This window comes from Aphelocoma coerulescens, chromosome 6 (assembly GCF_041296385.1).
Source record: "Aphelocoma coerulescens isolate FSJ_1873_10779 chromosome 6, UR_Acoe_1.0, whole genome shotgun sequence".
Taxonomy (NCBI): Eukaryota; Metazoa; Chordata; class Aves; order Passeriformes; family Corvidae; genus Aphelocoma; species Aphelocoma coerulescens.
Window position 1 is genome coordinate 11031342 of NC_091020.1, and position 25368 is coordinate 11056709.

General features: G+C 36.9%; 1 protein-coding gene across 9 annotated transcripts in view; it reads right to left on the minus strand.

Moving 5' to 3' along the window:
* Positions 1-25368, minus strand: part of NRG3 (neuregulin 3) — a 667244-nt gene that overhangs the window by 404816 nt on the left and 237060 nt on the right. For 5 of the 9 annotated variants that reach the window (XR_011151686.1, XR_011151691.1, XR_011151687.1 and 2 more), the window contains exon 3: positions 7150-7263. The gene's annotated coding sequence lies outside the window, so the exon portion shown is untranslated. Of the gene's footprint in view, positions 1-979; positions 1888-1907; positions 7264-19146; positions 19266-25368 lie in introns of those variants that run through there. The other 4 variants (XR_011151689.1, XR_011151692.1, XR_011151693.1 and 1 more) reach the window with 4 other exon arrangements.

Consider the following 25368-nt stretch of genomic DNA (forward strand, 5'->3'; position numbering starts at 1 on the left):
ATTTCAAGCACAGCAGGAGAGCAATAGAAAAACCATGGCTTAAGCAAATTGCTAAGCAACATTTCAGTGCCTTCAAGTCTCACAGACTTCTGCTAGACCAAAAAATAGAGCAATACTGGAGAAGAATTCTTAAAAGCCACCAGAACTTAGGTAAGTTCATAAACCTTTAAGTCAGAATATAAGCTAACGAGTTTATTGGCACCACTAATTCAGGGACTTCTTTAAATAGCTCTCTCCAGCTTGAGCCACTGAGAGAGCTGGAAGCTGTACTGCTTATAATACAAGCAATACAGAACTAATGATGTCAGCAATACTAATAATATTAGTATACTACTAATATTATTGTAAATATTATTTGTATTAATAATGCAGGTTAACAGGAGAAGTATTGTCTCTCTCATTTACAATACAAGCATTACTTGAGAATCTTCAGTTCAGTGTTAAGATGACAACAGCTGATTTCCACTGATTCTTTAATTCTAAACTAGAAGTATCAAAATTTATTTCCTGGCATTAATCTGCTTTTAGAAATACCATGAAATTAACAGATTTAGGACTACATGTTTTCCTGACTTTGTTTTCTGTGGCCAAATCATGAACGCTTAAGATCAGGAATTTTTGTGTTTGTTTGGTTGTTTTATTTTTTTAAGAAAAACTTTCTAAAGTAATTGTTGAGCAAAGTAATTTACATACAAAACTCAAATTTCAATAAGAATGTATTAATGTACTACTTTATAATCACATATCAACATTACATCTTAATACCTCAAACAAAATTAATACACATTTTCTTAAACTTCTGTTGGTAATAGAAAAGCAACATTTTCAATTTCAGATGGAAAACTGCAGTGGTGGGAATCAAATGAGTTGTCCAGGACTGCAGAGAAAATCTTTGGTGCGAGCAGGAAAGCCCTGACTCCTATTTTGTGCCTTCACAGCAGCATCCTAATTCCTTCCAACTAAAAAAGAAAAGAAATTTCCAGATCCATGTGTGTGAACACAAATGTACTGATGCAGTTGGTGCAGAGCTGGAAGTTTTGCTGACCTTTTTATACCCAAAAGATTGATGGTGCATATCACATGAGAGATGCTCTTTATTACATTCAAGTCTAGCGACAGTAACAAATCCCAGTAATTTCAGTGGTATGCTTTGAAATAATTATACCTGGATATCAAAATAATCCCCAAAAAAGGTCAAAGTTTCTCTATTAGAAAAGCACATTTAATATGATGCAAATCCTACCACTACTGTCTTTCTTTACAGCACATGCCTTGTTCAAAAACAGGGAAAGGGGGGACTAAGGCCAAGTCAGGATGCATGTGCTCCAAATATGTTCCTCTAGCTAGAAAATAAAAGCTTCTTATGACTAGATTACGTAATTCATCATCATAAATCCTCATAAACACTTCAGTCACCTTTTCTTCAAATGGCTTTATTCCACTGACTTGACAATTACTGCTTCTGCTCTTTTGCACAATGCGAACAAACCACAAGGTCAAAACTGTCTCCTGAACAACTACACCAATTACTTTATACATGCAAAAGGTGGCTGAGTGATCTTGAAAGTTTACAAAGAACAACAAAAACCCCTCTTAGGACACCGAAGGATACAAATCTCACCATATTTCATCCCAGAACCTCTTCACTTTGCTACTAACTAGGTACCAAACAGAAGTGGGGAGGATTCAGGTTGGATGTGACCTCAGTAGGTCCTGGAGTGTTTGTTCCTGCTGAGAGCAGGGTCAGCTGTGAGGAGCTCAGCAGTTACAAGGTGCCAAAGCCTTCTCTCAATTTCACAGTTGCCATGAACTGACAAAACAGTTGGAAACCTCACAGGGGAACTTCATTCCTTTTCTAGCATCAGCACCACATCTTTTTGCAAACATCTGCAAACGTACATCACGTATCTTTCAGTTTAAACTTTGAATAAACTTAGGGTAAGTATGGATGCAACCAGAAGGTTTTAATGTTAGTTTCTTTTGACTTTTCAGTTACACATTTATTTATCTTTGATAGCAGTTTGTATGTTTTTTTATTCTGTAGCAGAAATGAAAATACACAGTGAAGTACAAACAAGGTTCCAACTATTTGTATGCTGGTTACAAAAAAGTCCTGATATTTTCTAAAAGGGTGGTTCTGAGTGTGGATACTGTAAACATACTGAAAAAGAAGCACAATTACTATGGAAATAATTTAAAATATTATTATAAACCTGTAAATGCTATTTTGAGAAACACTGCTTCCTTTTAGATTAATGGTGCATTTGTACAATATCTGGAATTCATGAATCATATGCAATAATGGGAAAGGATTATTTGACTTCTCTGGTATGTATTTCTGTTTAGTCAGCAAGAAATGATTCAGATGTTAAATGATGAATGACTGCTCTATCTACAGTCCCATGTTCTGTTACAGACTATTTCAGCAGCTAACATTTCTGAAATTCCCAGAACACTTCTAAGATAGTTTGTTTTTTTTTTATTGCTGGTAGGTGTTAGAGCTGTATTTTCCATCTGGAATAATCTTTCATTTGATACCATTTTTTCTTTTTCAACCATGTTTGAATGGAGGTAAGAAGAGTGCTTTCTATACAGCACTAACCACTCTTCCTTTTTGGTCAGAAAGACAACCATACTTATCATATTTAAAGTTCTCTGTAAAACTGTCACGTAGCTTTATATACCTTAATATAGATTAAGCAGACTAGGAGGATTAGCTAATTCTGACCTCCAAGGACCAGTTAACTGTTGCAGTAAGTAAAATTATAGTTTAGACTCCCCAGGAAAGGCCAGGACCATCTGCAGTGACACTTATTTAAGATACCAAACATGGAACACATCTCATGCTAGGCTTCCCTACACTAGACTGGAATTTTACACCTAAAATTGTTCAAGTTAACTACAGATTTTTTTAACAGTTACCAACTGCGATAATTGTCAAAGTGACCGAGTCAAACTTGACACACTTTAAAAGATTATTCTGTATTGAAAGTTACTGACTGACAGCTACTGTGAAGCACTGTTTTAATTTGATAGCATAACATGCTGAAAAGTGGTGGCTCTCACTTAGAAAAAAAACAGTTTGAAGGTTAAGAGTTATCATCCTCTTCCTATATTGACGGAAAATTATTATCATATTATTTTTAGAAAAAGTGAAAAAAAAATAACATTGTGAATTCCAAAACACAAGAATGTTGTATGACTTTTTAAAAATAAAAACAGCTTCCATTTCAGTCTGGAATTGTTTCTGCTGGCTAAGCAGTTAGTGTTGGAGAGCAGGCACAGCTCTTACCTTTTAATTCACCACTATTCATACCTAAAAGATGATGCATAACATCCATAGCACTGACAGGATTTAAACTATGAGAAACTTTAGCGAGTTCTGTTGACATTAATCAGCTAAATTTGGCTTTGAACATTCCCTAAAGAAGCACAGTAGGAGTGGAATGAGGGCTGGAATGGGTCTGACCTAAACAGAGGCCACTGCCTGTGGAGGGTGTTTGTTACTGTCACTGTCTGTGATGGTGCTTCTTGTGATTTGCTTTAGAGCAGTCTTCCTCTCTGGGAAAAGATGCCCCATACACAAAGAATCTCATATCTTTGTAAAACACCAAATAGGACTTCTCATTCCAGCTCTGAATTTTATTCACATGTATTACTGCCTGCAGGCACCACAGAACCCCAAGACAGTAATAGGATACACACAGAGGATATAGGAAAGTCCATGTCCTGTTTATAATTCAACTCAAAATGAGGTAAAGTGAGATGAAGAAGAAGAATCAGTTGACACTTTTTTAATACATGGATGACACGGTTACCTCTGAAGAGTGGTGTGATAAGTCTAGTAACCATTATGTAAGAGTAGAGATTTGAATTTATAGGGAGATTTGAATATCAGCTTAAGAAAAAAACCCCAAACAAACAAATTCCCAGACTTTATGCAAATTAAACAAATTTCATATATTATAATAACTTAGCAAAGTGTTCCATGTAGCAATCATCTGGTCTTCAGGACTAATGCACAGAGAATTAACACAGACAAGTGAAACACGGCACACGGCTAAACAACATTAAACTAGAAAAAAAAGCACTATTATAACTGCAAAAATAGTTATCTATTCACTGCACAGAAAAACTGCTTTTTGCCCACTGAGTGTATTTTACCTCATAGCTCCTAAGACAGAAGAGAATTACAGAGCTTACAGCACTTGTTTCACAATCAGACTTCTAATTTGGGATACAAGCAGCTGAAATGTATCTAAAAATTATTCAATCTGTTTAAACTGCAGAGAAAATCATTCCATCATGCTAAGAACTAGCAAGCTACTAAGAAAAAGATGCACAGTAATGACAGAAAGCGACCATATTACTCTCTGTAATAATGTTTTGTGCTGAGTGGTCATTTGATTGGACTTAAGCCAAATGGGAAGGCATCTTCATATATAAATTTTATAATTCCCAGAATATATTTAGATAACTTTATATTGATTTAAAGTAAAATAATTTTCATTTTAGCATGCTGAATTTAAAAATCCTGAAAATACTTTTGGTTTCAGAGCTATGTTCTTATCTTGCCTTTAATTTATCTGCAGGTACAAAACAGAAATGAAGCTTGAATGAATTAGGCACTAATTCCCTAGACATCAATGTTCAAAATTGACAATTTTGGTTATACTTGAACACTCCTCCTGCTCTTGGACAACAGGAATTCTGTGTTCCCATCTTGTTAGACCTCAGATTGCTCCTTAGAACCACAAAATCATTTAAGTTGGAAAAGACTTCTAAGATCATCTAGTCCAAAACTTCCAAGTCCAGCACTAAACCATGTCCCTAAGACCTACAAAGTCTTTTAAATGCCTCCAGGGATGGTAAATGCCAAAATTACATCTGAAAAGAAATAACTTTACTCTTGTGAATAATACCATCATATCAACCTGAAGGCTATAAATTATATTATTGAGAATGGGAGAATATTTCCCACTGTGGGCCCACTGGCAAGAGAGGGCAGCACAGCAGAAAGAGAAGTAACCACTGCTTAGCCATCAGGGAGACTAATGGGGTAAACATAATCTGATAAATGTACAAACAGCTCACATTAATTGCTGCATTCATGTATGCATAAACTATAGCGCGTGACGCAAGCCGAAGAACACATGCTTAGAAATTAAAAATACGTTTTGCTGAGAAGAACCTGAAGGCATATTAGAGAAAATATGATGACAGAAAAAGGAAAATTACTGAGAGCTAAATAACCTACTGGTTGCTGTACTTTTAATCATATTCAGCTCGATTTATTTAAGGACAGGTTTGGTTGCATGATGCTTTGGTTCATGGTGCGAGAGCTAGAGCAACCTGGTTTTACGTTATGAATATTTGGCTCAGTAAAATATTCATTATGCTGGTTTGTTTGATTTTTAACAACCTTATCTGGCACAGCCAAGAGATGAATTTGAAGGCAGTGACCTCTACCAGCAAGTCCAGCTCCAGGCTCTCTCACATTAGTTCCATTCTGTGTATGCTGCTGGAGCTATACTGGTTTGCTTGGGTTTACTCTCAACTCTGACAACACAGCCAGGCAGACTTAGGCTTTGTGCTTTCAAAAGTGTGAAAATTGCTCCCAAACTTTTCGGGGCATATGTTATTTTCTGCAGGAAAACATAAAAGGAAGAAGACCACAAATGTTTGCTTATTCAACATAAAGCTCTGCCCCTGTCTGCAGAATTAGGCTCCCATATATTTTCCTTTCTGAAGTATTTTTTCTTTATGGCAATAATATCAGAAGCAAAATAAGAGTTAAAGTTAAAAATGTTGTCACTATCCAAACGAATATGAAATTTCATAAATATTATGGCTTGTGCTATGGCACTTCAAAAATACTTCAAACAGATGGGCTAGGGAGACTGCCATTCATGTTTTAGCAGTCAAGAGGCATGTTTAAACTGCTGGTTGAAACACACAATATAAGGCACACTCCACATGTAGTGTCAGAAAAAAAGGCTTGTTTGCTAAGAAATCACACATTTAAAAAAAACCTAATGGAATGGCATAATAACTGTGATTTCTTGGTAAGAGAGCAGTGGTCAGAAAAAAAAAATACTGCTATACTGTAAAGATTGAGGAAGTAAAAAAGAAAAGAATCTTGTTCTCTGAATGAAGTATCACAGCATTTTCCAAATGACTATCTGGATGAAAGTTGAAAGCTGAAAGTTTTTTATACTCCTCTACACCAGAAAAGCACAATAACACCATAGAAACTGGCTAGGGGAAAAATTTTTTTTCAAGTGACAGCAGTTTAATGGAGATAAAGAATGAGGATAAGAATTTTTATCCATATTTTAATGAAGATAAAGGAAGAGGAGAAGGAGGAATGTGTTCTGTATCTTTCTTTATGTTTTGAAATAGTCTCTTACAGGGAGGACGTTAACCTGAATGGTCACACTCCAGAATTTCATTATATAACAAATTCCCCAAAGTAACCCACTCTATATCATCATCTTCTAAGTGCCTAAAAATTAATCATTTAAAAATATCCTATAGGTCACTTTGATTTTCTAGTGAATATTTCTGTTCATTTATAAGCTCCACAGTGATGAAATACAAAGGTAACAAAATATGGGCAAAAACATTGGCTGTAGCCTTATATCATGATACAGAATTCAGTTTTACTTTTAACTCCCAAATCTAAAGGAATTAATGTGTATAAAGCACAGAAGTATCCTAGTACAGGTTAGGGAAAGGAACGGAGGGGCAGAGCTGCCTCAGAGAAGGAAGAACTACTGCTGGAACTACTTTCTGCATTTAGGAAACCCAAACATATTGTCAGATCTTCCATTCCCAGTAGGTGAAATAGAGAAAGCCAAGCTCGTATGTTGTTCCCTGAAGCCCCGTAAGAGATAAGGAGTCGTCATGAAGCTGCAGCCTTACACTCCACCTATCTATAGAGGGGCATAAACTGAGTTTAGATAAGGTCTCCCCCAGGATTTGGTAATCATTCTTGCTTGGGTTCATTATCTGAGCAGGAAAACATATCTCTTCAGTCTTAACAATGAACAATAGCTTTAAGTCAGATTCTAATCTTCCCTGTTGGCATTCACAAGTGTTAACAGATGATTCTAACACACAAGTACATTCATCGGCTATGCAACTCACTTTTTTGTGTCAAAACAAGTTAAAACGAGTACATCTCTCTCAGCTGCATCTGGGAACAGGAGCTTGGAGCACTTGGGTTCCTTTGCCTTCTCCTTTCCATATCTGATCCTTATTCTGTAAGAGAATGATAAGAGAAATAAAAGTAGAGAATTTGCATCACTTATTAGAAAGTGATCTCTGCTCAACTTAGTTAAGACAGTCAATACCAATTATTCTAGAAACAAAACTAATGCGTAGAAAATACCAGTGACATGTCAGTGTGCTAGGTGTGAGAGGCCACTCAATGTTACTCACCATCCCTTACTTAAGTTACCTCCCTCATTTGTAGGATATTATTTAATCAAATCTTTGTTGGATATATTGCTTGCTTTTATATGCTTTGAGTAAACTAATTTTTGGAATTTTTCCACACATTTTTAGGCAATAGATATATAAGAGCAGTACTTTGAACTCCAAAGCAGCAATGAGTTATTGGGTATCCTGTCATTTATTCTCAGACCTGCTGCTCACACTGTGCTATGCTACCCATATGAACAAGATCAAATGAGGGTATGAGGGAAAAATGTATTAAAATAGCTGTGAAATAGATGGATCTGAAGTAGGTTTAGGCTTATTTTTCATTTTAAACCGCACTTCTTTTGTCACAGATTCAGACACAGAGAATTCTTCCCCTTCTCCCCAAGCCCAATAACCCAGCATCTCTACAGGAATCATTAAAGTGCAGCTGTTATTTTCCCCACTAATAGCTATGTTGGACTATATCAGAAGGAGAAAAAAAATCTATAAAACACCATTCCAGGAAGAAATTTAAAAGCAGAAATTCTAATTCCCAAATATTATGACTGAAACAGAGCAGAGATGGATGATGTAGGCAGTGGGAACAGTAGCAGCCATAACTCTAACTTTGGTGCCATTAATGTTTATGTTGCGTATGAAGTGGTTTACCAACATGCTGATGGACTAGCATAATGTTCAAGCATACAATTTATTCCTTTATGCAGCAGTTATGGGAGAATACAACCACAAATGCAAGTTTCAGTAGAGACTCTTTCAAAATGGAGAGATTTATCTTGACAAGTAGAGAACTGCAATAAAAGATGTATTGTTCGGTGGCATAATTGGTGAATGCATTATCCTGTCAATATTTAACCATTATAATCAACTTAAATTACCAAAGCTGTCCTAGAGTTGTTATTGTTTTACTTTAATTTGAGGATAATTTATAATTTTACTCACATTTGCATTAATGTAAATGGAACTAATAAGTTAAATCTCAAAGTTATGTGAAACAAGAGACAGAACACATTTTAACATTCACATGCCTACTCTGCAGGCCATACATTCTCATACAGGCTGCACTTCAAACCAGCAGATGACGACAAAATGCTTGGGCGTGCTACCTGTGCTGTATGGGCTCTCCATGCCCACAATGACTCTGTGATAATGACTTTGCTAATTAGGGAGTGCTTGTAGTAATCTTGGGTCCTTCTCTCACCTGAAGTCACTCTAGAAAGTGGCTTGCTGTGACTAGGGCACTCACCTCTCTGCAGACGTGCTATTAACATCTCTTTGTGACCTATCCAGCTCTGTATGCTTCATTAGTCTGTTTGCTCCACTCAGGCATAAACTGCTGATTTTTGGATTAGCTGTTTTTGTCTGTTAATCTGCCCTTGACTCACAGACTGAAATGTTTTAGCAGTGGAATTTTGAAGCATTTCAACAGTTGTTTCTGAACCACTTAGTGAATGCCTTTAGAAAAACCTGCGTGTTTTGCCGAGACCTGGGGGTATTTGTAGACTCTCCGTATGTGCAAGTAGTACATAATGTGTATAAACGCAATGTTTAGACAGAGACAAATTCAGCCTAACGTGGTGTTATCACATGTAGATCTCAAATTGAAAGCAATAGCATGAGATCTTTTGTCTCTTTACAGAACTGAGTAAAACTCTGGCTGCAGATATCAGAATTCCCTGCCTGAAAAAACCCCATGCCAGTTCAGTGATATGTTGGTACAAGCTCTTAAACTGTTTTCAGCAGCAAGTTCTGGCTTGTAGGGGATTCTGTCTTGCTTCTCCTTTGACTGGTGGGGCCATACAACAGCCTCAAAGAAATGAGGAAAATAAGGTTTATCTACAACTTTATTGCAGAAAGATGGGAAAATTAGCGTGTAGAATGGTGAAGCAAGAGGGTGCTACTTACACTATAATTTTGATGCCAGTCAAGCCAGTGGCATCTGCATCACTACTGAGAAGAGAGAGAGAGAGAGAGAGAGAGAGAGAGAGAGAGAGAGAGAGAGAGAGAGAGAGAGAGAGAGAGAGAGAAGAGAGAGAGAGAGAACAAGAATCCATGCAAGCTTTGAGGCTCCCTGGGGGCATATACATCCAGCTGTATATTTAATGTGTGCTCAGCACAGCTACCAGGACAGCACTGTGTGGCTCAACAAATGCAGGCACACAATGTGGCATGTCCTCAATGACAGATCAAGCAAATTAAGAAAAACATCAAGGGTTTGACTGGATACCATCAATAGTTTGATTGATTCTATGCTTTGTGTCAGAATGTCTAAGTGGGAGAGAAAAATATGCATTTAAATATATTGCTTATGGTTTAATTGCTGAAACTTGCTACTCCATCCCTGCTCAGCTGTAATAATGATCAGGGCATGGAGCATTACTTGAAGAATTAATGACCACCTGAGGTTAACAGCCCACAGCTAAACCTTGAGCCTTCAGCTTTCTCAGATAGTCATTAATCCTTAGGAATTGTCCTGTCACTCCATCATTATTTCTAATTTTAAAAGTGTATTTTCTCCTTTTAATTTTCTTTTCACAAAATGAAAGTACTCAATTAGACGTTGTCATTAAATCACATCTGCATTGATTACCTAAGAAAAAATAACAAGAGCAAAATTAAATTTGCCTATTTAATCATTGAATCCTGATTAAATATTTGTTATAAACATTTCATTGCAATTAAGGTTGCATAAAAAATGCACATTAGGCAAAGAATGGTATACAATTCAAAGCTATAACTTGTCCAGACTCACTGCTTTTATTTACTTCCATTATTCCTTGCTGAACAATGTACTACATTTGTGAGAAACTTCACAAATTATTTTCAGGATCACAGGACCATTAATACATAACAGTAGCTAGGGAACTACACAAAAGTTTCAGTGATCTGATAGCGAAATCAATTTAAATCACCATGATGAAGATATTCCTAAAAGAACCACATCATCACATAATTACTTTCTTTTTTATAGGTTAAATAGAGAATGAAAGAAAATGCCTAGGTAAGACTTCAGACAGTGATCCAGATTCTCCAAATTTCTCTCAAGAAGTTTGTGGTCATCACCAAAACCCTCCATTTTTGTCCATGACACTGTTCTCTGGTGGGATTCCATAGGATTCCATATGCACCTAGAGATGCTGGGTGCTGTGATTAATGAGTCTATGGCTTGGTCCCTTCACAGCCTCAGAGAGGACATTGTACCTTACAGAGATGTGTGCTGAAACACCAGATTCTGAATTTAAGTGAAATCAGTTCACTGAAGTTGTGATTTTATACTGAACTTCAGCAGGAAGTCCAAAGCTAGTTTACAGCAATATTTGTCAGCTTAGCTCTCTCTGCTGCTGAAAGGCACCTGCCATGCTGACATACATTAACAGAAAAAAAGCCTTCTTCAAAGTTTTGAATAATCACAGAATGTGAGTATTGACCACTTCTCTTCTTTGCATACAACTTTGTGCTTGTGCTACTGCACCCAGGTGTGGACAACCCGGCCAGTGCCTGCTCAGAGCTGGAGAATTGAGCCTGCAAACCAGACTGGGACCCACAGACAAAGGGCTTTGGGTCAATGTCTGCTATAGTTCATGTATAAGCAACCTAATTTCCTGTGAGAGAGTTTCATTTCTCCCTCCATTATATGTCAAATACTTTCCCATGTCCCCTTCACTCCCTGTCACAATATTCTCAATTTCCTACAAATCCCATCTTCCCTACTGGATTAAGTGAACAGGTCTGTGCATTGGATCTTAAATGAAGAAGATCTTGATAAGATTGCTCCCCTCTACACAGGAAATTATCTATGTTGGGTTTTTATGGTCATAGAAATTAGTATACAAATACATTTTAACACACTAATTGAAAATATCAATACAAGTTTAAAGACTATTTTTTTTCCTCTCTGTCTCATTTCAACTTCTCTAATATGAAAGCAGATGGAACAGCCTAAAACCAACATCTGATCCTAAAATATACCTAAAAATTTTCAGGTTTTCTGAATGTTTCATTGCTCCTTCCAAGTCTTTTTCCAAAATCTCTCTGCTTGCGTTTAGAGTGTCTATATTTAGACTGTAGAAATCATACCAAAGGATCCATCTTTTTAGCACCTTTTATTTAATCACAACAATAACATGAATTATTTCAGTAAGAAGGCTGACATGTTTGGTCACTTCCATGATTGTGCTATTAAATGAAGTATCTCAGAATAATTTTAGCAGGAACATTCTGAATGAAATTGCATGCATTTTTTGTGCTGTCAATAAATTGACCACGAAAAATATTTCAGCCCTGAGACACTGGATGGTGTTAGTGAAGTAACAGGGAGGTTATCTGCAGATATAACCAGCTTGCAGCTACCAGATGGTGTTGAACAGGACAAACTGCTATGCAGAGGAGCTGAATTTTTACCAGGTAGGTGCCCCATTACACACAGTGGCATTCAGATGGCATAGGGGAATGATATATGCATGTTCGAGCCAATAAAAAAGACAAAAAAGAAAATATTGAATAATGAGCATGTTCTTTGTGTTGTCTTTCAGATGTTAAATTATAAATTATACACATAGAAACATCTTTCTATCTAAAAATCCCCATCCAATAAAAGCACAAAAACCCTACTGAAGAAACCCTAACAAAAATACCTTTACATAGCCCAACATAATAAAGGCTATTGTAATGCCTACATGTATTTAAGAATAATAATAATAAAAGACATCAACATTTGCTATTCTTAAATAAATACAATATTTTGTAGACTGAATAATTGATTCCAGTTTCATTTTACAGCACTGCAAACTTATAAAGGATGCAATTCAATAGACATCACATGCAAAAGAAACACTAATCAAGTCTCTGGGTTTGTTCATTTTTTCAAAAAAAGGAATGGCTACCATAATTAAAATTATGGGATTCATTTTTAGACGCAGTAGGCGGAGTGAAGTGAACCAAGGCAAAACAAAAATCCAAACCTCCAAATCTTACTCTTGAAGAGAGAACGGGGGAAACTTTCATGGGCACATATGGTCTCATCTGAAAGAGCACTTCCCACACTAACTTCCCACTAGTACTTTATGAAACATTGGTTCAAAACTGATTCAAAAGAAGGATGACCTAGTGAGTCACCAGTATCATTTAAGGAAACCTAAGAAATACCTTCAAGACCTCTTGCCCTACTGTTTAATCTTATCCCATTTATAAGACCACAGTCCAAGACTGCATATATTTATTCAAATACATGAGTAGATTAAAAAAAAAATTCTCTATGGAAAGAACTCTTTACACATTTATTATGGAAGCAGCTGAGAGCTCTTTTTCTCCAGTCTTTGCAAGTAAAACCATAGTGATAATTTCTAGGCTTATCACTGCCACCTTCTGAAACACTGAAATGCTATGGTTTCATTATAGTTACCAAAGCCTATTTACACTTTACTGACACAGCAAATGTTTACTCTAAATAGACTTCCTCCTTGTTAAAACCAAGTTTACAAACCTGTGCATGTTTTTAGCTTTTGCCACAGAGCAGGGTTAGAGGGAAGGTCTTGCAATTTAGCATGATCAGCCATTTGTGAAGGGTACATATTTCTTAAACTTCACCATTAATCAATTATTCTCTAAATAGATGAGGTCCTATGCATGTTTAAAATGAAATTTACACATTAAACCACTCAAGATGATCTTTCATTTCTTTAATAAATTAATTCAGTGCTAATGAAGGGTGAAAGAATGACTGAATCAGTCATTAATTTAACCTTTCCCTCTTGATAAGATCAGTGAGCTACCACTTCTCACAAGGATATGTCAGGGGAACAAGTCACTTTAGAACAACTCAGTGAAATGTATAAACATGGTCACTTTTAGAAAATGCATTAGCAAGAAATTTACTGAGCCACCTTCAGATTATTAGAATAGCTAACTAATTAGCCTTCCTAATGCCATATAGGCATCATTCACAAACATTTTAGAGATGCAAATTTGAAAATATTTTAACAATTATAACTCCTAAAATGACTACAAGTAGATTGTGCTTTCCAAAAGGAAGTTCAAGAGTTCCAAGCAGGCTTAACCTATGTAAATAAAGCAATATGTATATGAGTTTCTTTAGAAGGTTTTGGAAAAAAGAAGAAAAAATACCAAACAGAAACCTCAGAGTAGCATAATGATCCATATAATACCAGTCTGACCAAAAAAAAAGAAAACAAGCAGCAGTAGGAGAGCAAGCCCAGCTGGGGAAACCTTCACTTACATTATAAATTCAGATTCAATTCCAGTCCATCCTTACTTTTTTTTCTTTTAATTCTCTTATGTTATAGACTTTGATTTCTATTAGCAACCTGTAAAAAGCCATTCTAGAGAATACACAGAGCACTTCAAATATTTAGCTGTGTTTTCTAGGACAGACTGGATTACTGAATGTTGGGTGTTGCAAGGCACTGAAGACTATATTTTGTCTTCTGTGACAGTTTTCCAGACCACACTGGAAGGCAACTTTATTGCACACTTTACCAGGAACTGAGTTCCCAGTAGCACAGTACTTGCAGGAAAACTCTTATTTGTTCAGATAATTCAGTGTGTGCAACCACAAGAATGTAAAAAGTCCCTAAAAATCAATATAATCTCAGGCTAAAACAAAAGCAACGTGAACCTAAACCAAGGCACCAAGTGATAGTCATAACCCTGCTGCTGAACAGTATTCCAATGTTTCTGTGGTAATGGCCTACACATTTGCTTAAATTCTGTTTTGGCAAGAGAAACATCTGAAATACATTATTTTCAAAGAGACTCTGTACATTTGCTTTTCAATATTGAAATATATGTTTGGTTTGATTTGATTCCTGATTTTTTTTTCCTCAACTGCCCTTTCACACCTTCAGGTGAGAAATGTAAAGGCAAACATCTATTAAAAAAACTGCACAGGAAGCAACAACATTTGCTGTTCACCAGAAAGTACGAAACAATTCTTTATAACCACTAGAAATAAAGTTCAGTCATGTTCCTTACATAGAACATCTGTGTCTAATAGGAATGTTACATCAAATCAGGGACAGAAAGGCCCAGATATCTGCAGAGAAATACAGAAATGAATTTCAGTTGTTAAAACAAGCCCTGAAACATGAATTTTGTTCATATTGGCCCCAAAAGAAGACGATTGAAAAGAATGGCACCCCAGCTCATTTTTATGATGGAGCCAAAAGTTTATTGGACACTTTTATCAGAAACCTAAAGGCACTCAGATTTATGTAGAGCAGTCATGCAGCCAGTTGCAGTTTATTTTTAATGGAGATACATCTGCACTGTACAGCGAAGATCAAACAGCCCCTCGGAAGTGCAAATATGAGATATTACAGCCATTTAGTCAGAAGTCAGAGTGACTTTCTCAACCCATTGTAGAGCCAAGAAGGAAACATAAAGAAATCAAGAGTGAAAAAAGACAGATTCTGTAAGAAGGTCTAGGTTAAGATTATGTTAACACCAGATTAAGAATTATATATTTCTTCTTATTGAGAACTGAAATTCAGTGCCAATTTTAATATGTTTCATTAGAAAACTTGAGATTAGCATCTGAAAAAAAACCAACTTTGAAATCATAAATTAGGTTACTCAATCTTGTAATGTGTACAGAAAAAAAATACATGTTAATTTTAAGCTATCGGGTTCAATTGTTAATAAACTTATGATTACTTGTGTACATCATTTATAATACATGTGCATTACTTCAGAATCATATAAAATATGCTATTGGTGTAATATAGAATAAAATAGTTCACTGTTAGTTACTGCCAAAGAGCTCGTTATATCAATCCTTAGATGGGCTCTGGATCTCTATTCCTTCCTTAGTGGCTCCATGAATATTGGGGTGAAGGGGTGTTTATCTTTTTCTTAGAGGGAAAAATTAACCCTATTAATCTCAATACCTTAAGATCAGCAGCTGTTCAAGTGCTTTGCTCCTAGGACTTAAGTGAAGAAAAAGCAATCTCAGTTTACTTCCTGCTGGAGTTCACATAAACAACATTTATCACAATAAGCACTATCTTGCCCACATACTCAGCCAGATAGCTCATCTCCTTCAGACTCTCAGTGAAAAATTCTTTCATACCCTGATTTCATTGAAATAAGATTTATTTTCCTCTCAGTTTTCCATACTCATTTTTTTTCTAACATATTTACATGTCTTGCTTGCTTTTTCTCTGGTGTGTTTTGGCATATTTTTGAGTAAGACTTAGTTGCACCAGTCCAGCATGCTAAGGGAAGAAAATGGAAATGAAATGTATGCAAGCAACTACAGATGAATAAAACAGTGAGGGTTATTGGTGTTACCTGATTCTGCCTTGACTGAAAAATTCCAGTTCCACATAAAATTTGATTGCTGATGAGAGACCTGAGTTTGCATTATGTGAGGGGCTGATGATGGGGCCCTGGTGACTTTGCACAGCTTTAAGGGAGGTTAATGGAAATTGCTGGGTATTCAGCACTTCAGGAGGAAAAGCAACAATTTTCAGGCTGCCTAAATATAGATTTAAGAGTCTGACATCCTGAAACCAAGATAGAGGCCAACTTTGGTCATTTTTTAATAGTGTGTCTTTCCACAGTGTTCAGTACTACATAAACTGAAAAAAATCTGCTTTCCTCCTTTCATCTCCCTCTTTTACAACATGTTTTTTTCATAGGAGCTGCAAGCAAGATTATTAATATTCAGAACTGGTTCACTGAGCACTGTGTGAGAGCTTCCTACAACAGCATTGTAACTCGTTATTTAGTAACCTCAGCTCTCATGATAACTGAGATGTCTGTGGTTGCAGATGAGATGTCTACAGTTCTGTCTGCCCACGTAACTTTCCAACTCCATGCAAGTGCAAAGTAAATGTGGTGAGCTTTCAGTGCAATTCAGTTAAAGCATTATACAGCCACAAGTCCCAGTCCTCCCAGACTTACCCTAAGGTGACTTAACTTTCCACCACAGCCAGCATTGATTTGCTGGAAAAACAACCCACAGCAACCAGCAATCCTGTTGCTCCAATCAGTATCAAATTTATATATTGCTTTTTTTTTAATTCTTCCTTGGAAATAAGTTTATCCAAAAGTAAACCCAGGATTTTTTTTTTTTTTTTTTTTTTTTTTTTTTTTTTTTTTTTTTTACTTCTGGCATAAAATACCAAGAAAGTTTAGTGCAATGAGACAGCCATCTCTATTTTGTCTTCTAGGCAATGTGAATTTACAGTGGGTTGCAGAATCTCTCTCTGAAACACTTGTGTGGTGCTGTGCACCACACACACCACAGGGCACATCACAGTACAGTGGGTGTGCAGGAAGGGACTCTCTTGGTCCACTCAGACAGCCTGACTGAGGGGTTTGCACAGTTCCTAAGATATGTTTTCTAGTAGTTCCTTTAACATTAAATTTTGAGGAATAAACCAACAAATTACCAGGAAATCATAAGTGTAATCTAAAAATATTTGAAAAAGCTTAAAAAATATAATCCTACTATAAAGATGAATGTCCCATTCAGTAATAGACACAGCAGAAGTAACACTGTGGTTATTAAGGAGTTCCTGAGAGCAGCTATCTAAAGAATGTTTTTGTTGCAAATTGCCAAAGGTAGACGAGGCACAGGTACTTTCTTATTCAATAACAAATTCTGTTCCACAAACAAGTTCTCTTACAAAGCCATGTCCTAATCATCTACACCAATAACCACATAGGAGGAGCGATTCAATTCCCCACAATGCCTCAAACAAAGCTGTTTGTTTACTTGAAATGTTCCTGACAGGTAAGACAGGTCTGCAGCTCATTTTCCTGCTGGTGTCCTTTGTTTGGGCACAACAGGATCCAGGCCTGTGCACAAACATTCTGCAGCTGGGTCGGTTCATTCTGAGGATAGGTGGATATGGAATTCTGAATGGAGTCTTAGCAATTCCAAGGGGAAATAATGACAAAAATACTTGCACAGTCTTCCAAAATACTGATGCCTGTAGGCTCAGAAATAGTTAGGACACTATCTACCACCTACTTGAAGATAACAGCCATACTCCAGGTATAGAGCTATGTCCCTATTCCAGTGCATTGAGCATCAGCTTCACAGAGTGCACTGTACCTCACATAAAAAGGAATACTCTTCAGCTTTCCAATAGCAGGCTGCTGCCATTATTGTAACTGCAATCCTGTCTACAATACATGAAAGCTACAAAGGAGGTAAAGAATGGAAATCACTTGGCCACACCATTTCATTGTTCCACTCTTGCTTTTAGTACAATTCAGAGTGGAAACACTTTCTGATAAAAACCTTATTGAAATGACTCTGCAGGTCACCTGAAAACTACATCTAGCCTCTGAGAGATTCCAGTCTGGTAAAGGTTAGCATATCACAACCATAACTTAAAGTATCTTAATCACCCAAAGGTATTTGTCACCTGATAGATTTCATAGGCATGACATCACAGATAGGATTAACTCTAAAAAAGTCAGGTTTGCTGAAAGAAACAGAAATAAAATTCTGATAGGGAAGAAGCTACAGAGCAATGATCTATGTAACAGAAAAAATACTGCTGTAAAAGAAGCCAATATTACAACAGTCATACTAGAACTCTAGTATGGACAATAGAAGAGCAGACACAACAAATTATTAGTGTTATCTTGCAGAAGCAGAAAATCTGGATTTGGAATTAATTAAAATTATTCCACCTTCTCTTTACTATTTTAGCATTCTCCAAGGCATGCATTATCCTAACATGAAAATAAACAGACGTCAGAAGTAGAAATTATGAAGAGATTTACAGTGTGGCAGCCAACACATCCCTATCCCAACAACATGGGATAGATCATCATAACAGGGCACTGGTACCTGCTGTGTGGCATTACCAAAAATCTGCTATGACAGCAGACCTTGTGGGCTGTATTATTCCCAAATGATGACAAGCCAACTATGATAGAGAGGGAATAGTGACCACAATTGATAATGCACAGGAGAGCATTGATCCATTTTGGCAGGACAGTCTCTGTACTATGGACTTCCAGTAAACCAGATCACAGCAGATCCAAAAAACTGCCAGCCTGGAAAATAGAGAGCCTCTGGCTTCTCAGCATCATCCTGTGCAAGCAAACGCCAGCTAGTAGCTGCTATTGATGTGAATGATGGGACCATGAGCGAAAGGTCATTCCCAAAGCTGGTCTGAACACAGCTGATACTGGACAAACTCAATTTTCCCCTCACCAAAAGAGGCTGTCTGGTTTATTCCTAAATTTTTTTCTTTTTTTTTTTTTTTTTTTAATTTAAGATTATTCCTTCCCCCACTCACATTCACAGCAATTTCTGCAACCTTTCTTTGCAATCCTGTTTATTTTAGCTGCAGTTGTTTTCATTTTTTTGCTCACTACTTCTGCAACTGCTTTATGTTGTGATGAATGTAGACTCATGACAATTTTCCAGTTCAGAATTTACAAGGGTTAAATAGCTGTATTATTTAACATTTTACCAATTTTACCAGTTATAATTTTGTTTATGCACCTTGGAATGATTTTGGTCATCTTTTCCTCAGAAAGAAATCATGTCTGACATGTAATCAGACCTTTGTCTTTCAAAAAATTACCCAGGAAGTTATACCCAATTTTACATTTGTGCAGTTGATTACTGCTGTCTGTAACTTCATATTCATCTACCACAAAATTGCCTAAATTATAAAAAAACAAAATAAATACAGCAAACCAACATTTCTTTACCTTATCAAGCCTTGGGCATTGTTTGTAGTTTTAAAAAGTCCTTCCCTGCTGTATGATAAAAGAACATTTTGGATCCTAGTCAGATTTCTGCTGAATGTCTCTCAGTATGCTCTTGAAATCTGATAAAAAGAGAGTGATAGCAATTCTGATTTGTCAGTCTTCCAAACATTCTCATCATAGCAATATATCCTACATCCTTAACTAATATTTTTTTTGTTTTAATTGAAACGTGGCTTTTTGGCTTGGGAAGTTCTACTTAATTTTCCATCACACAGGTGCCATTCCATAGACTTGACAGCCATTGTCATCCTTATTTACTCTTCTCTCCAGGCTTTTATATATATTTATTTTGAGTTGAGAGCAGTAATTCTATAAAGCATACAAGACGTGAACACACCATGAATTTAGTAAGTAAAACAATAATGAGATCTATTTTATTCCATATAGGAAATCTAATAGATACTGGAAATCTCTAAGACTTAATCACTACTAAGACCTGAGCTGTCTTGAAAAATATAGGCTCTCACATCAAATTTTAATAATCATCTCAGAACCTATCCTTTTATATGCAAAGTTAGTGTTAATTTTTCCCCATGTGCATGGTATACAGCAAATGTCAGCTGAACGATCTCAGAACTGGGAAATTTTCTGTTGACTTTTATGGTGTCAGCCATCCACAACTCCTCTTGTGCTGGTTAATAGTGGCACAACACAAAAAATGTAGTGCATGGTAAGTGCCTAATATAGGTGGCTAAAAAGCCTTTAGGAGCCACAGTCCAAATACAGCAACAAACCACGCTCTGCCTCAATCTCATCCATTCCTAGACTTCTCTGAACATAAATACTTCAGTTCCAAAAGGGGCAAGATGCAGAAGGAATACATCAAAGAAAAGACAAATGAAAATTTTCAAATGAAAATTTTCAAATGTAATTAGGAACCTAAACATACAGATTGATAAAAAGAGTTTTCCATAGCAGTTGAGGGTGATTTTGATAGTTCTAAGATATCTTCAAGCCTTTTAAAACCTGATCTTATCTGAGGATACAGTGAAAATATAACATTAACTAAACTTTCCTCCAGTCATAGTGTCATACTCTGAATAATGCTTCTTCCTGAGTATATGAATAGCAGAAACTCTTCTGCCTTTAAGGACAACAGATTGTATTTCTGTACATTGTTTTGCATATTGAGATGAGAAGTAAAAAATTATGGCCAAATTAGGTTGGAAAATCCAGAACATCATGCACAAAACTGTTCATCAGAACTTAGCATCTGTCAGCATGAAAAATCATATATGATTAATTTATTTTTATGAATCTATATAATCCTGCAAAACTGCACAGCTTGCCTGCTTCAGCATATTAAGGCCTCAGGGAGGTAAAACGCAGTAGTCATCCTTCAGAATCAAAGTGTGTTTAACAAGATTGTTAAGGGAATTCTCTTAACATCCCTTCAGTAGCTGCATGGGCAACTGGTCAACTAGTGAGCCATGGTCATGTTTTTACAGTGCCTGCCCCAGCCATCACCATCCTGCCCAAGCTCTGCACTTAACACTTGACACACTTCTCCTTTCAGTGGCACAGGAGCAGATTACATAATGTCAGCCCAGCCTTGGAAACCTCTGAACCCAGCCTTGTATTATCTGGTTTCACTGAGGTGAAAGTGAGACCAAATGTGGTACGTTTTTCATTATAGAAGCAGAAAAAAATATTGGGAGAAAAATAAAATATGACCCTTTAAAATACTTGTTCAATACTTCAGTTGATTAGCTAAAATTTCAGAAATGTCTTAAAATACACATTTAAAAAACCCCAAACAAATAAACCCTCCCAAACAACAAAATCCTTGCAATAGACAGTATTGTCCTTGGAGCACAACCCACTCTGTGATTTTAAGTCAAGGAAAATTGCAGAATATGAAAAGGAAAGAATATGTCAGGTTGAGTTTTGAGCTGATATCCCTTCCTAGCTTATCCTCATTGTTATCTTGAAGATAATTTCTTTCCCCTTTCCCCGCACAGAATCTGATATTCTCAAGAAGGAAGTTCAGAATAGATGATGAAGTGTTAAAAGATTAAGGCATCCTGTGTGAGTACAATACAACAGCAGGGTCAAATCTCATGATAAAATAGGAGCATTACATAAAACAGAAGAAAATTAGCTACCTTACAGTAAAAATAATAGTGCAGCTGCTGCATGAAACGCTTATCACAACTTCCAGAACATTTTAAACTGGTGTTCTGTAGGTGTTAAGGACTGTGGTGAGAGACACAGGTCAGTGCTCGCCTACCTGGAATTTGCACTGGCTGCCATAGGGCGCTGCAGGGAAATCAGGGCTGTGTCGAGTCCTTGCTCACAGTGTTCGGAGGCATTTGCTGCGTCTGCTGGTGCCACCTACAGTGAGTTGATCGCAGCTCTCCCGACTCTGATCCCCCCTCCACTACAGCAGCAGGCATTTAAACGGGCAAGCGGGAATAGCGACACGGAATGCATCAAAAATGCACTTAAAAGAGCAAAACAGGTCTTCCAGGATACAGACAAATTGGCTTAGCTAATGAAAACAACACTATTCAGAAAAAGAAGCAGGCAGGCAAAGCAAGCAAGCAAGCAGGTAAAAAGCAGGAAAAAAGATCAATGAGTACTCAGAGACCAGCCTAGTAAGCAAAATGCAAGCCAGATCATCTGGCTTTTGCTAACAGATATGCAAATTAAAAAAATGATTATTCAGCTTGTAGAGAGAAACAGCACAGATGGATAAGATGAACATGTATTTGTGATTTTGAAACGAGACTTTATCTCCCCATATCTTTTTCCGTTTCCAATGCAATAACACCATGTCTTTTGTAATTCTGTTACCCCTTTCTGCATGTGTTTGATAGATGGCAAGTAGTATCATCAGCAGAAATATGCAGAATGGAAACTCAGCAGTGACAGTATCAAACAGATGTGTTTGGCCATGAAGAAGACCCTGAGGAATCTGAGAACTCATTTCTTTGTCACAGATTTATTTTTACATCTCTGAGCACGTCTAAGCAGCTCATGACCAAGCAGTGCAGAGTCTTAAACTAGAATGCCCTCATCAAGTGTGCAGTAAATTCCAGTGGCTGTGCCCAACACAGAAAATCTGTTTTACAGCATCTCTCTGGGCAGAACCAGTGAATAAACCTGTGTCAGAGTTACAGGGCTCAGTCAGTGGCAGCTTAAAGCTGTTCGAGCTACTCTCAGAGCTAAGGTGAAGTCCTGTCTACATCACTACCTTAGATCTCTTCACGTTTCTCTTCCCACTCACAAAGAAAGATAACATTTCTTCTTTCACCTCGTTGCTTATGCTTTCTATTCAGTCTGCTTCATCTCTGGGGCGCAAATGATATCTTTTTGGAAGTCTGTCTTGTCCAGAACCTTTACTGCAGTGATATGATTGCAGTTGGGTTCAGCTGAGGGTTTTAAATTGTGGCTTTAAAGAAAGGCAACAGAAAGAAAATTATGTAAATATTTTAAAAGGAGGTGGAGGTGGCTGCCTTTGCTTAGATCTGCTAGCAAGATGCCCTCATTTAAAGTTATTGTTTACATGAATCTATAACATAGATATAAGGTAGGAAAAATTGGAGTTTGTGACATCATAGGTGATTAGTTTGGAAAGGGAGGATGCAAAGGTAAATTTCATCTTGGTAGTATAAGCCTAACACTGGCAGTTGTGTGGTGTTTGTAGCACTTAAAAGCAAGTTACATTACCTCTCTCTAAAAATCCTGATTTTATTTTCAGTAAATACTGTGGAATTGGTGAATAACAAGGATACATGAAACAATGTTGGCAGCTGTACTTCAGAGAATCACAGACTCAAAGAAGAGTTAAGATTGGAAAAGACCTCTATGATTATTGGTTCCAAATATTTTGCTTAATGAAAAATCGCTGATGAAGATAAGTTCATTGGATATTGCTGAAAGAGAAGGAAGAACTGAACCTACTCTTCATTTCACTACTTACATACCAGAGGCTGCTCTAGCCAAAACCTACCTCACATGGCTTGGAAACCAGAAAGAAGACAAGGTCCCAGCTTCCTTTTTTATAAAGCTTTGTACATGAGCCTTTTCCATCACACACTCCTTTTGATTTCAGTCCACCTGAGCTTTATGCACAGCTTTTCTCCCACGTTAATTCTTTTATTTCTTATCTTTCCCTGAAACTTTTTATTATCTTCAGATATTTTGCCTAAGTTTTGTCAGATTAGTTCCCCACACTTAGAATGCCTTCCTTGTCTTCATCTGCCAAGAATTCTTTCCCTGTACCAAGCCATTAAATCCAGGACTCTTCTTCCCTTCAGTGCCTCTTAAATTATCCTAACACACATTTTCCAAATACTTCTGGGCCTCAGCCTTTGTCTTGCCTAATGCAGATCCCGATTGTCTTGAGGTGGAGAACATGTTTTACCCACCTAAAAAGCCTTGTAGGTTTACAGTTTATGTAAATCCTTGCTCATAATAATAGCTGTGATATGCACTATGTAACATACAGCTGCTTTAAAGGTCAGCTGGCCAAACAAATCACAAGACAACAATCACTAATCATTAACTGCGTATTCTGGCCTGTGCAAAATGGAATAGAAAGATTCAATCACTTGGGACTTGAAGAAACAGATTTCAGTAGGAGAAAAAAAAAGCCCAGCCAAGCTAGAATGAGGCTAAACTGAGGGGCAGTAAAATCTATTCAAATATCTTAGGCTTCGGAAAAACCAATGGAACAGGACCAACAGCACTGCACTTAAGTACAGTAGTTGTCTTTCAAATTTTCTATTACTTAATGTTACCTACCAGAAAATGGTATTTCTTAAGATGATCTAGAATTATTTAAAGCTACAACAATTATATTTGTTAGCATTTGACCCTTAACCTGTGATGTTCCACTTAAACATTTCTACGATTTCAAAGAAAAAAACCAATTTCCTAAGACATATACCTTGGTTTGAGCTACATCAGTATGGAGGAGGGGAAGGAGCAGACATACTAACACTTAAGAAGTATTTTAGGATTCTCACTAAAAGCCACTGAACTATCATAAGAGGAAAATCTAGGAAGTTTCTTGCAGAGACTTATATCTCTGTGTTGCAGTATGGTCTCATCCCTTAGATAAAATTGCTACCATTATTCATATGATATTTGCTAAATTAGGTGTGCCTTTCTATAAACATTGTTTTTTCCAGGGATGCTCCATATACATCCCTGACTGCCAGTTACAGTCCCTCTTGAGAGAGATGAAGCTATGAGTAACTGAGACAAACAGAGTGGAAAGTGGAATAAAATGAAAATAAACATTAATAGCGTTTAACCTCACGCTGATTCATTGACTCCCACAAATCAGCACTCTGGGATTTGGTCCCTATTACAGAGAGGGAACTCAGAGTATTAAGTCTTTAATCATAAAGGCACTTAAGCACTGCCTTTAGCACTGACATTAGAGTAAGGCCGTGGCAGTGAGCTGGCAACCCATGCACCAAAACCATCATCAAGGCTGGGCTCTTGGGCTGGGTCACTGTGTGGTGCTGTCACATTACTGTTCCTCATTTCCATCTCCTGTATTTAAAGGCTTTGGAAAGGTTGAGAGGGAAGTCTCCAGTACACACAGAAACTTTCCACTTAGCCAAGAAGGGGAAGAGTAGAAGCTGAGAGAAGACCAGAAAGGCACCACTTTCTTGGTGTTATCCAGCTGAGGGGACAAATAGAGGTGAGAGCAGGGAGCTGAGTGCAGAGACTGCAGCCCATATCAGTCATCTGGAAAAATACTATGAGAAGACAATATACCACTTAATCAGTTCCTAACAGTAAAGTCTGGACTTGTTTAATGGTGAGTACTGGATCCAGTCATTTTCATATCCTGCAGCTCTCCCACTATTGAAAAGAGCTCTGTCAGATTCCAGACCTAAGAGACAATAAGGGTTTGCCACTGCTTTGCTCTTTTTATTGCTGTATAATTTGCATATTTATCAAAATATTATAAACTCCCCACCTACCCATATTCACTTCTGTGTATTCATGACAGGTTTTTTGATTATTTTTGAAAACCCAAACATGGATTTTTTTTTTCTTCTGTGTAGTTGTTATAAAAATTTTAATGAAAGTTAAAAAAAGAAGTGACCTTTATTTCCAAACACTCAGTACCTTTATCCATGTGTTTTAACACCATTTTTCTAGAAAGAAAAGCCAGGCTACTACTGTGGTTTACCCCTC